Genomic DNA, 13118 nt, shown 5'->3' with positions numbered 1-13118 from the left:
TGGCTATTTCCATAGCCTTGCTAACTAGCTAGCAGCCCCCACTACAGGGTCACGGCAGGGAGTCATCCTGTGTCCATTGTCCCCAAGCCACCTAATTTCCATATCACAGGACATGGCCATGGAGGTGCAGAAGGGGAACACTGAGAACAAGAAGGGAGGGGGCACTGCCAGGGAGTGATGAGGGATTATGACTGGAGTCATAATTCATCTTCATATCCCGGGATTTGCCTCACACCTTCATTGCCTTTTCTGGATGTCCCTCAGGATAAACCTTGATGAGGCATATTCGGGCACAACATTTCTGTGTTTGGCCCTCTCCACATACCTCTGAGCATGAGCAGGAGACGGCTGTGGTGGTGTCAGTCTGATTCTTGGGCTCCCCGCCATGACTTGGAGTGGGAGTGGTGGTGACTGCAGCCGGTGTGTCTCTAGCTAGCTGGGTTGGGTGCATGGCTGAAACGTGTTTTTCACTGTGACACTCCTCACACTTGACAATGGATTTACAGTCCTTGGCCATGTGTTCAAGTGATGCGCAGCATTTGAAACAGATCCCAAGCTCTGTGAGGACTTTCTTGCGCTCCTGTAGGGTTTTAGATCTAAACCCTCTGCACTTGTTCAGTGAATGCGGTTTTTTATGGATGGGACATTCTTGATTGAAAGACTTATCTCGTGATGAGATGGTGTTCTGTTTATCTGTGCGTGCTGCAGGTGATGGTAGCTCAGTCTTCCTGACACTCACAGTGTTCTTAATGTCTCTGCGTTTGTGTATGGCACCTTCATACCTTGATGATGATGATGTTGCAGCTGCCGAAGTGTTGAACTCTAGGAAGTCGAGGCTGGGGTCGTTCCTCATCTGGGCCTGCTCATCAATGAACTTGCAGAACTGAATAAATGGGGGAAAGGTGACGTCATTCATTCTTTTGTACCTTGAGACTGACGTTGCCCATTTCTCCTGCAGACTGTATGGCAGCTTCACCACGATTGGGTTCACTCCATGAGCTGTATCCAGGTAGCACAGCCCAGACAGACGAGGGTCTCTTTTGGCGAGCTCCAGCTCCATGAGCAGATCACTTAGGTCTTGAAGCTTGTGGACTTCTTTAAGGTTGATCTTTGGGATGTCCTGCAGTCTCTTGAATAGGGCTTTCTCTATTGCTTCTGCGCTGCCAAAGGTGCGTTCCAGTCTCTGCCATGCAGCAGCGAGACCTGCTTCTGCTTGTCCCACATAGACGGTTCTGAGGCTCTTGATACGGTTTGTAGAGCCTGGGCCCAACCACTTGATCAGGAGGTCGAGCTCCTGTTCCGCAGTGAAGTTGAGATTTGCGATGGCTGCCTTGAAAGTTGCTTTCCAGGCCCTGTAGCTCTCTGCACGATCATCGAATTTCGTGAGACTAGTGTTGATTAGCTCTCTGCTCACCATGAACCTGGCAAACTCAGACATATCTGATTTCTCACCACTTGTTGCCACGACGACTCGTGATGCCCCTGGGGCGTATGGGCTGCCTGGCATGAATGGATGAGATGTTCCCGGGTAAAATGACGTTGCTGCAGGGTTGAGCTGTGGTTTAGCCTCTGTAGATTCTGATGACCGCTGCTTGAGCTGTGGAAGTGGGTCAGGAAACACTTGGTTGCCATCTTGCTGTGGTGGCTGTGTTTGAGAGGGCACCTTTTGGTGACTGTTATTAATTTGCTTGGGTGCTTTAGGTGGCACTGGCACTGGTAGAGGTAAGTTGGAGGTTTCGGTGTTGTCGGCTTGGACGGTACTGCAAACCGGGGTTGCTACAGGTAACTGATTCAGTACATAGTCTCTTGTGCGATCAACTGGATTGTCTGCTTCCAGTGGTGGCGAGTCAGCTGGATCAGGACCTTGGATCAATGCTTGCTCAAGTAGTCTCACTTTAGCTAGCGCAACTTCCTCTTCCATCTGTGACTGAAGAATCTTTATCCGAGCCTCCGCTTCTGCACTTTTGGCTTCTTCCTCTACTTCTCTTTCTGTGAAGGAACGTCTCACCTTGGATTCCTCTGCTCTTATGCGGGCCTCTAGTATCCTGTCGCTCAGGGCTGAGCTTCTTGAGGATGATGACCCGGATGACCGAGAGGAACGTCTAGATGAGGTTGATCGGTGTGATCTGGTTTCTTGCTGGTGAGAGATACGGTGTTCTGCCTTGTCTATGGCATTTTGCACCTTGGCATCTCTTTCTTTGTCCACCTCTTCTGCCTTGCTCAGGTCTGAAAGCGCTTCGTCAATTTTAGAGTCTTTTAGAAAGGTAATGTACCTTGTTGACAGTCTCTTGTATCTTTCATGAGCTGTGTTCAGCCGTTCCAGAGCGGCTTGTAAGCATGTGGCATCACCTGATGAGGATTCAAGTCTTGACATGTAATAGGTGACTCGTTCCCACTGTTCTTCCAGGTGTTCACATAGCTCATCTTTCATAGTGTGATAGTTTTCAGTGGCCTTTATCGTGGGTTTGGAAGAGCGCTTCGGTCGGACAACTTGGTCTGCTGAAAGCATGGGCTCTGCCTCCTGGGCTTCATAATGGACAGTATCAGGTTGTATTTGCTCTGTTTCAGCAGTGGGGAACTGTCCGAGGTCTTTTTCGGCCATTTTTATATAAGGTGTACTGTCTCTTTAAGAAACTTGACTTTTGAATAGGGGTCCAAAAATCGTTGTGCAGCTCTGCAAGGACTCCCTGATGAGATTCCCAAGGTGTCTTCAGTAAAACTTGGGGTTCGCAGTGCAGCGGTGTGCAGTAATGAGGTATAATGTACTGCAAGTCTATAGAAGGAGTATAGCAGGAGAGAAACAGCAGGTGCATAAACTGTCCCTTTACAATGCAAGCAGAGGTGACACAGGACGTGGCAGGTGGGAGAGCTTCCCCTTAGGCTTGTCCAGGCATGCACTGTGCAGGCAGACTAGTGCACAAGGCTTGTTGCTAGGCAGATTACAGGGGAAGTTACAGGGCTCTTAGGGATCTGTAGCCGGGGTATTGAGCTCTTAAGCAGTCTTCTGACTGGTCTGTCCCCACTTAAAGGCGATGGAAGGTGCGTAGTTGTGAGAGGTTGTGAGAGTCTTACCTTCGTTTTTCCTATAGGTGGGGCAGACAGGACCTTGAGCACTCCAGAGTGAAAACATGCACATGCTGAGATGAAACAATGGTGGTTTATTTTCTCCAAAGGTCAGGACATGCAGAGTGCAGTAATCCAAGTACCTGGCATTGAAATCTCGAGTGATGCTTGCCTCTGTAGCTACTACGTGTGGTCAGAAGACTTTGCTCCTAGTAGCTCAAGTAAGGGATGTTGCTCTCACAAAAGCTCTGACTGGAATGACAAGCCAGGAAGTGATGCAAGAGGGTCATCAGACACTCCCATGGGCTGAGCAAAAGAAACAGAGGAGCTGAAAAGTCTGACCAGTAGATGGCAGCAGAGACAGGCATGAAAAACATTAAATAACAGTTTTAACTAAGACAAATAGAACAGCACACCAGGCGACAAGCAAACGGCAACCAAACGAAGGGGAGAGAGGCTTCAGCAACTTCCCTGGGTGACCCCCATAGGGACTAAAAGTCGGGGTTACCCCAAACCACCAAGGGCTAAGGAAGGCGAGTCGGTAGTCACCATCATCAGTCAGCCTGAAGGATACCTGGTTCCAGCCTGGTTCATCCCAGCTACGCCCGGGTTACTCACCCTGCCATCAACTGTGAGTAAAACCCCTGAAAGACATCCTGCTTGTGTGGAGTTATTCTGCGCCTTGTGGTTCTACACACCTACACAGGGCCCTGGGGCTTGCCTCACTCTCAGGAGGCTATTACAACTAACTGCACCCACCATCAGCCCCAGGCATCCCTTAACCTGCAGTGGCGGTCCCCACTGACCGCAATTCTGAGAGTGGCGTCACGACAATCCTACAAGAAGGTTTCCTACCTGTGACCAGACTGAGCCAGTGGAGTCCCTGAAGGTAATGCACCGACACAGCGTTCGCGGGGCTTCACAATATCAGCACTTATATCTCTTGTTACTTGTCATCCTAGATTGATTTATGGTACTCTAACCCTACTAACTTCAAGGAGCTTTGTGGCCATTGACTACCTTCATATATTTGCAAAACTGAGCCGGTCACTACCTCCCACAAGAAAGTGAAGTTTTAATATGTTGGTGCTAGACCAATCCATTCATCATCATCTGCTTAAAATAATCACACTGCTAGCCTGTCGCTCGGGGGGGGGGGGGGGGGCTGGCGCTCTCCTTAGCTCTGCTGTACTGCTTTACAATTTCTGTATTGGACTCTACTACAATTCAGATCTGCTGTACTAGCTTGGCATTGGACTCTACTACAAACTCAGCTCTGCTATGCTGCTGGTCTAGGTCTGCCTCTGATCTTCTTGTGCAACTCAGCTTTGCAACACCGGTATCTCAAAGCTGCGTTATGTTTGCTACAGCATTAAATCAGATATAACTCTGAACCACCTCTGCTTCATCTCTGAGTCCTCTCCATTCTGCTTCCTTGTGGAGTACACCCCTGTCATGTATTTTGCCATATCTTCAGCCCAGTTTTTTCGGCTCCCATGGTTCCAGCTAGCTCCTCCAGCCACCGGCCACAACTGCCTCCGCTGTTCCATCTGTATTACTCTGTTGCCTTTATATCTTGTGTCCTACTGCATAACAGCTGCTCATCCAGACCAGGAGCTTGAGGATCCACCTCAGGAGGTGAGACATCACATTTCCATAATGATCTTCGCTATGGGGTCCTCGCTCTTCTATGGAGGCCTCTGGGTAGAACAATGTTGCACGAAGAACAAATCCCTGGTTTGTGTTTCACGCATTGATACATTTACTGTACTCTAGGTTTGGAGATAAAGAACTTGCAGGATTTCTTCTGATTACAGGCTACAAAATCCTTTGAGATGCAACCCTGTAATTTCTCTTTGCCAACGTAGGGGGTTCTGCTGACTCATAGCAGCAGCTGGATAGCTGATAGAGCCCCCAGGCACTCCGCATCCTTCCTTGGTTTATTGAATCTGCATCCAATTACCAACTATTAGCTCTGCCCTCCACTGTATATAAGTTCTGCTGGCACTGATATCAAAGTGCTCCGTTACGATGAGCTTGTGGTTTGCCTAATTTTGCTGCCCGGTGACGCCTCGCCCTCAAGACCATGTTAATCCATGTTACATCAGTACAGAATTAACGTAAAACGATGCATTGGGCGCAATGTTCCTTGATATTATGAAATTGGACTGTGAGTAAATCAACTGCATAACTTTAGAAAGCTCCTTGTATCATGATACGCACCACAGACCCCGTATCAGATATACTACAGTGTTCTAGCTTTTACCAGATCCCATTTTAGATGGACGTGTTGTGCTCGCTCCTCAGGTAGATATAGAAGGTGGCCCCTGTCATTAGTCCTTATAAGATGCTCACTGATAAAATCCCGGAGGGGAGATATATTCCACTGAGGTTGATAGTGTGGCGCCCTGGACAAGCCAGGGGCCACAGAGCACAACGCCAACACACCCCACACTCCCTGCAGGCACATCAAAGTCAGACACAAAACCCTTGTTGCCTTCCTCCAGGGGCTGATGTTCACACCAGGGGGTGGGCCAGGCGGTTGGCCCCGCCCACCGAGGAGTTCACAGTCCTGGAGGCGGGAAAACCAGACAGATTAGTTTTGGAGGTGAAAGTGAGAGGGAGGAGAGTGGTAGTCGAGCAATCTGAAGTTAGTCTGGGTGTGTGGCCCGGACAGATCAGCAAGGTTGGCAGACGGTGGTGACCGTCTGAAGGAGTGGCCTATCGGAGTTTACCGCAAGGACCGTGGACGGGCGGTGGCCCGGCGGTACCGGACCGGTACACAAAGAGAAGTCAGCACCATCTGGCAGGGGCTTACGGACCCAGGCAAGGCTAGGAGTCACCGTGAATTTGCCGAATTCGTTAGTGAAGGGAACCTCCTGGGTTTCCCAACAGCCAAGTCCCGACAGAAGGCAACAGTCCAACCAAGTGAGGGAGACACCGCCACCGCCAATGCAACCGTTTCCCAGGGCCAGAGCCTGCGGGCAAAAGGGGCTCCTCCAGCCATATCCAAGCTGGGGAGCGGGTTACCGGTGGGAACCCATTGGAACCATCTACAGTACATAGGTGCAGGGAAAGGCAGTCACCATCAACCTGCTGGGAGGAAACAACCCCGCAGTCGTCTGTGGGACCCGTCCATCCAGCCGTGTGTTTTACCGAGAACTGTGTCCTCATCATTGGCTGAGTGAGTACCACCGTGCCGTGCGGCACAGCGCTGCCCCCGCGACCCTGCACCTCACCAGGCCCCGTAACCTGCCTGCCACACATTCCTACCCCATCACCGGGCCCCGGGACAACCAACCCCCTACCCACGGAGGGGAAAACTAACAACAAAGCTGCTCCCTGTCACCGCTCCCGGGATCCCCGTCCAGAGCAGCGGTGGTGTCACCAATCTCACCACAACCGTGGGTGGCGTCACGGTCAATAATCAAACCCCCCCCCCCACAATCAAAATCCCCTTTTCACTCACGGGCGAGGTGCGCCGCTCGAGTCCCCGGGATCCGGCCCACCACTCGAGCCACCAACCGAGCAGCAGCAGCAGCGGCCGGAGCCGAGCAGTGGGAGAGCGCAGTGTCCCCTCCTCCGCCCGCGACAACTTGGCGTCACGAACAGGATCTTACCGCTCTGCCGTCTGGTAGAGGTGCGCCTTGTTACCGCCAGAGGTGTCCGGCCGGAAAATTTGTGAAGCCGCCATCTTGGGCGCGAAGAATTCCCGCTCAAGCGTCTCCTCGAGTAGTGGGGGCGCGAAGGCCAAAACCCCGCCCCTGTAGAGGAGGAGCCGGAATAAGACTAAGGGGGACGAAATGGCGGCTGGTCGCATGTGAGCGCGGCTATAAAAGCAGGGACGCCAGGACCCTGCGGCCATCTTGTTCCTGGGAGAGGCCGTCAGCAAGATGTACATGCCGTCCCGAAGCACCGTAGCCCCCGCGCCTGGAACCGCGGTGTGGGTGGAGATCCGGACCGCGCAGCTCCAACAGAGGCTGCAGGTCAAAATGCAGCTCCTCTTGGAGGAGTGGGAGACCGACATGACGGAGGTCATAGCGACTGTGCCGAGATGCGAGGAGGATGTTGCGGGAGGGTGAGTGACCCACGCCCCGGTTCCCCTAGTGGGTCGGTCATCGTGGCTGCGGGACCCGGTCTGAACCCGCTCGCCCTGCTGCCTCCCTCGCTACCCGTCCTGGCTGCCGTGACCCCGCCACTAGGCCCGCTACCCCCGCAACCGGTAGCGATACCCCGCATGTCCGTTCAGGCGGACCGACCTGTAGCCGGAGCCCGTAGTCGACCGGAGGTGTTCCCTTGGAAAGCCCAGAAGCCTGAGCCGGAGGCATGTACAGCGACTTCCCCCGAGCCGGAGTCGACAGGCTGCTCCATGCAGAAGGCCCAGCGGAAGAAAGCCCCTGCGCCCATCCCCCACACCTCGGCTGAGGTTGCGCCGGGTTGTAGCTGCAAAGCAGCACCCCAGGCCAAGTCACCGCGGGACCTTCCACCCAGATCGCCAGTGGTGGGCAGTGTCCGGAAGGTCTCGCGGGGCTCGACCCGTGCGCCGGAGCTCGCAGCAGCACCGTACTGGGATAGGGAGCCGGAACCGTTGGGCCCGGAGATCGCAGAACGGGAGAAGAAGAAGGCAGAGGTGGTGGCCCGTACAATCCGGGAGAAGGAGAGCCTGAGACAAGCGACCTTCCGTGTCCGGGGCCCCCTGTATGAAGGGCAGGTGAGGCGGTTTGATGTCCGCCGGGGCTATGGCTTCATATATGAGCCAGGCCTGGAGGCCAAGATCTTCATAGCCCGGCGGGACATTAACGCCCACCTACCAGAAGAGCACCCAGGCCGCAACTTGATGCCAGGGGACCTGGTGCAATACACCCGGCACTGCGGGGAGAGGGGGTGGTTTGCGCTGGATGCGAAGTTGAGGGGCAGCCAGGAGGCCCGTGTGTGCACCGCGCTCCCTCCCCCAAGTGATACCGAGGACTCAGAGTGATGGCAGCGGAATACTGTTGTCCTTGTCCCCGTTGGGACCACCAGTGTTAAAAGTACCGTTTAAAGTTTTGGAAAATGATAAGTGAATAATCTACCGAGATGTCACCTGATTGTCAACGTGATTTGAACCGGTCGTTGCCGGCAACTGGTCCCCGTTGGGACCCCCTTCACCAAGTTTTGCATAAGGGACTCCTTATGAACAGGCCCGAGAACTAGCAGGGCAACTAGAAACTAGTGGCATGTAAATCAAATATGTTTGTTGGCTTCTACCGTTACCGCCTCCGGAGAGGCAGATTGGAGGAAGGGCCCGCAGTGGAGCAGGCTGGGGCCCAGCCACCACCGGAACCGGTGGCGATCCTCTGGGGGTTTCAGGGGTTCCCCATGGACGTGGGTCCCCTGAAAAGGACAGAACCCGCTCGGGCAACTTGTGCAGGACTGGGGTCAAGGGGTGCTGCCTGTTTGCTTAGGGGCAGCATCAGGGCCAGGTTGCTTGGGTGGGAGAGAGCGGAAGCCGTAACCGTTACGCAACGTTTAAGTAAGAGTACCTCCCAATGTGGGAAGATGTTATTATAAATGTAATCTGTGTTTTACCGTTTTTCCTATATTTTTCAGTTGTGAAAATAAAACTGGTGATGGACGGGCAGCCTGCGGACGGTCTGCATTTAACTAAGGGGGAATGTGGCGCCCTGGACAAGCCAGGGGCCACAGAGCACAACGCCAACACACCCCACACTCCCAGCAGGCACATCAAAGTCAGACACAAAACCCTTGTTGCCTTCCTCCAGGGGCTGATATTCACACCAGGGGGTGGGCCAGGCGGTTGGCCCCGCCCACCGAGGAGTTCACAGTCCTGGAGGCGGGAAAACCAGACAGATTAGTTTTGGAGGTGAAAGTGAGAGGGAGGAGAGTGGTAGTCGAGCAATCTGAAGTTAGTCCGGGTGTCTGGCCCGGACAGATCAGCAAGGTTGGCAGACGGTGGTGACCGTCTGCAGGAGTGGCCTATCGGAGTTTACCGCAAGGACCGTGGACGGGCGGTGGCCCGGCGGTACCGGACCGGTACACAAAGAGAAGTCAGCACCATCTGGCAGGGGCTTACGGACCCCGGCAAGGCTAGGAGTCGCCGTGAATTTGCTGAATTCGTTAGTGAAGGGAACCTCCTGGGTTTCCCAACAGCCAAGTCCTGACAGAAGGCAACAGTCCAACCAAGTGAGGGAGACACCGCCACCGCCAATGCAACCGTTTCCCAGGGCCAGAGCCTGCGGGCAAAAGGGGCTCCTCCAGCCATATCCAAGCTGGGGAGCGGGTTACCGGTGGGAACCCATTGGAACCATCTACTGTACATAGGTGCAGGGAAAGGCAGTCACCATCAACCTGCCGGGAGGAAACAACACCGCAGCCGTCTGTGGGACCCGTCCATCCAGCCGTGTGTTTTACCGAGAACTGTGTCCTCATCATTGGCTGAGTGAGTACCACCGTGCCGTGCGGCACAGCGCTGCCCCCGCGACCCTGCACCTCACCAGGCCCCGTAACCTGCCTGCCACACATCCCTACCCCATCACCGGGCCCCGGGACAACCAACCCCCTACCCACGGAGGGGAGAACTAACAACAAAGCGTCTCCCTGTCACCGCTCCCGGGATCCCCGTCCAGAGCAGCGGTGGTGTCACCAATCTCACCACAACCGTGGGTGGCGTCACAGACAATAATCAAACCCCCCCCCACAATCAAAATCCCCTTTTCACTCACGGGCGAGGAGCGCCGCTCGAGTCCCCGGGATCCGGCCCACCGCTCGAGCCACCAACCGAGCAGCAGCAGCGGCCGGACCCGAGCAGTGGGAGAGCGCAGCGTCCCCTCCTCCGCCCGCGACAATAGCCTCAGTGATGATGACCCAGAAGCAGGCTCCAGCATGTTAAATGCTGAGAGAGATAGTAGGCCATGACAAGGCCGCATTTTTGTGAACAGGTTAAAGAGATGGATGGGATGACTATCCACATATTTCTACCCTGGGGTGTCATACATGCGGTAAAGTGGAGATCTGTGGATTCATTTAGGTGTCTGTCTGTATGGAGAGGTGCAAATCTCCACCAGAGTGCTCATGCTAAAAGAGATGAATACTTACCTGAGCAGCAGTATATCGACTGTTAAGTTTTGTTTGTTCCTTTATGTTGGACAAAGTTTGTTTGGAGTTTGCTATTTTTTGACTGGTTTATGAAACCTAAATAAACCAGCTGAAGTTTAATGAAAACCATTCCTCTCATTACCTCGACCCGCAGCCGATCAAGCTGAGCCTCCACAATTGGTGCTAGAAGTGCGCGCAAGATTCCCAGGGAGCATGTAGGACTGCTGCGGACACACTGTATGTTATTGAGTGAAGGCGAGCATAAGTCTGGGAGCGCAGTTGGACAGCATGGAGGACCTGAATAAACAGCTGGAGCAAGCCCTCTAGGAGACCAACAGGCTACTGATCCAACAGATCCAGCAACAGCAGCAGTGGGAGCAGCAGGAGCAGCGCCAGCAGCAACGGGCATTTGAGCAGCAGCAACAGCAGAAGCAGGCTCTGGAGTGGCAGATGAATTTCATAGATGAGGCAATCGGTGGCAGGAAGAACGCCCCGTCCCCTAGTATATAGGTGATGATCCACACATCCGGAAAGCAGTAAGGAGAGCAATGCAAAAGATGACCACATGGAAAAGTGGCAACCGGAGCAGTGGGCGGAGATGCTGGTTCCATATTTAACCTGTGAGTCACAAAGGCTTATTATGACCTGGCCTTGCAAGAAGTGAAAGAATGTTAAGTTGAAAATGAAAAAAATGGTTGCATCCTGAGTGCTCCACCGCAGCACAGATGATGGAGTGGGTTGTCATGGACCGATTGATTCACTCCCTTCCGAGGCCAGTGCAGTCCTGAGTTGCAAAAGGAGATTCCAGAAATGTTGATGACCTAGTGGGCTTGGTGAAAAGGTGCGAGGTGGTCAAGAGGTTTTTGGGGAAGCCAGAGGTCATAGCACCTACATACTGAAGTTCCCAAAATGAGGCCAACAAGAAGGGTACTAGAGCCACATATGGACGGCATCCAAAGTCCCAAGGGGTGGCTGAGGTATTACCGAAGACTTTAGCTAATGACGTCATTTGTTCGAGATGTCACGGCCCAGGGCACTTAGCCACCCACTGTCCTATGACAATCGAACTGATAGATTGCAGCATGACTTGGCACTGTTCATACTATGCTTACCCTGCATACTGTGTGTTGTCTCAACCTGACGAGGCATGTCCCAAGGCAATGAACGGATTACCCCCTGACGGGACTGTTGAACTCGGGGAGTTTGGTGACCCTGGTGAAAGCCACACTCCCTTACCAGTTGATTCCAAAGAAAATGGTGGTAGTCTGCTTAAATCCACAGGGACACTAAGGACTACCCTGGGGCTATAGTGACTTTAGAAATAAACCACCCAACTTAGGGACCTAACTATAAAAGTGGTGTTTGATGTTATGGTACTGAATGGGGTTGCTCGAGAAAAGGGAGTCGATACCCAGTGGTTAAGCAATTGCTAGTACCAGGGCCCTACAGGCGTAATATGTGTGATATGGCCCAAACGCATGTCTTGGGGGACATCTAAAGGTAGATAAGACCCAGGAACGAATCCTCCAGAGGTTCTAATGGCCCAGCTGTGAGATTATGAATTACTGTAGATTCTGTCCCACATGCCAGTTAACCTCCCCCGTCACTCATTTTATTAGTCCCTTAGTACCATTACTCATCATAGCAGTTCCATTTGACTTCATTTCTATTGATTTAGTGGAACCCCTGATTAAGTATGCCAGAGGATCTCAGTATGTCCTGGTGGTTCTGGACTATGCAACACGGTTTTTCGGAGACAGTACCATTGAGAAGCTCTTTGGCTAAGAATATAGCCCTGGAGTTGGTCCATGTCTTCTCTCGAACTTGACTACCGAAGCATTTCCTAATGGAGCAAGGGACTACCTTTATGTAAAAGGTCAGGATGAATCTGTGAAAAGCTCCGCAGTTCACCTAACTGAGGAGTTCAGTATACTACCCACAGACGCACGGATTCGTAGAGAGATTTAACAAGACTTTGAAAACCATGCTCAAGAAGGTAGTGGAGAAGGATGGCCAAGACAGAGACTGTCTATTGCCTTATCCACTATTTTCCATCAGAGAAGCTCCCCAGGTTTCTACCTGGTATTCTCACTTAGACCTTTGTATGGCCTACATCCTCGTGAACTCTTTGACATAGTGAAGGAGACCTGGGAAGTAGAGGTTACACCCCACTGGAGTGTCATAGAGCACATGAATGGGATGCAGTAGAGGACTGTAGAGGTGATGCCCATCATGAAAGAGAGTCGCATCCAGGTTCAAGAGGTTCAAGCAAAGATGTACAAACACTTGGCAACCGTGAGACAGTTCAGCCCTGAGAATTTAGTGTTGTTCAACCCTATGGAGAGTACATTTTTTGCCATGTGGCAGGGGCCATACCAAGTGGTTAAAAAACTTGGCGAAGTGAACTATAAGCCACTAACCTAAAATAAGAAAGCCCTACCAGGTGTACCACGATAACCTGATCAAGCCGTGGTGAGACAGGGAAGCTATGGAAACTCCATGACTGTTGGCCAAGATGGAAGCCAACATTGAAGATGGTAATGGTAGCAGAGACATAGTCACCAGCTCAAAAATAGAAGTGCCAGAAGTTGCTCCGTTGAAACGAAGACCTCTTCTAAGTTTTACCACTGGATATTCAGGTCACAGTAGATAAAACGTTTTGGTCTGGTTGAGCGCTAATAAATGGGCTGCCAGTCTTGTGAGATAATTAGCTTTATTATTAATAATAAGAAAAAGCTCCTGTTTTGTCACAACGCGTTTCAGCAAAATCACTGTAGCTTTCCTCAGTGATTTTGCTGAAACGCGTTGTGTAAAAACAGGAGCTTTTTATTATTATTTTTAATAATAAAGCTAATTATCTCACCAGACTGGCAGCCCATTTACTAGCGCTCAACCAGACCGAAACTTTTTATCTACTATATGCTCACTATAAGGGAATTCGGTTAGAGCCGCTCAGAGTA

This window comes from Anomaloglossus baeobatrachus, chromosome 6 (assembly GCF_048569485.1).
Source record: "Anomaloglossus baeobatrachus isolate aAnoBae1 chromosome 6, aAnoBae1.hap1, whole genome shotgun sequence".
Classification (NCBI taxonomy): Eukaryota; Metazoa; Chordata; class Amphibia; order Anura; family Aromobatidae; genus Anomaloglossus; species Anomaloglossus baeobatrachus.
Note: the sequence above shows the minus strand (reverse complement) of the source record.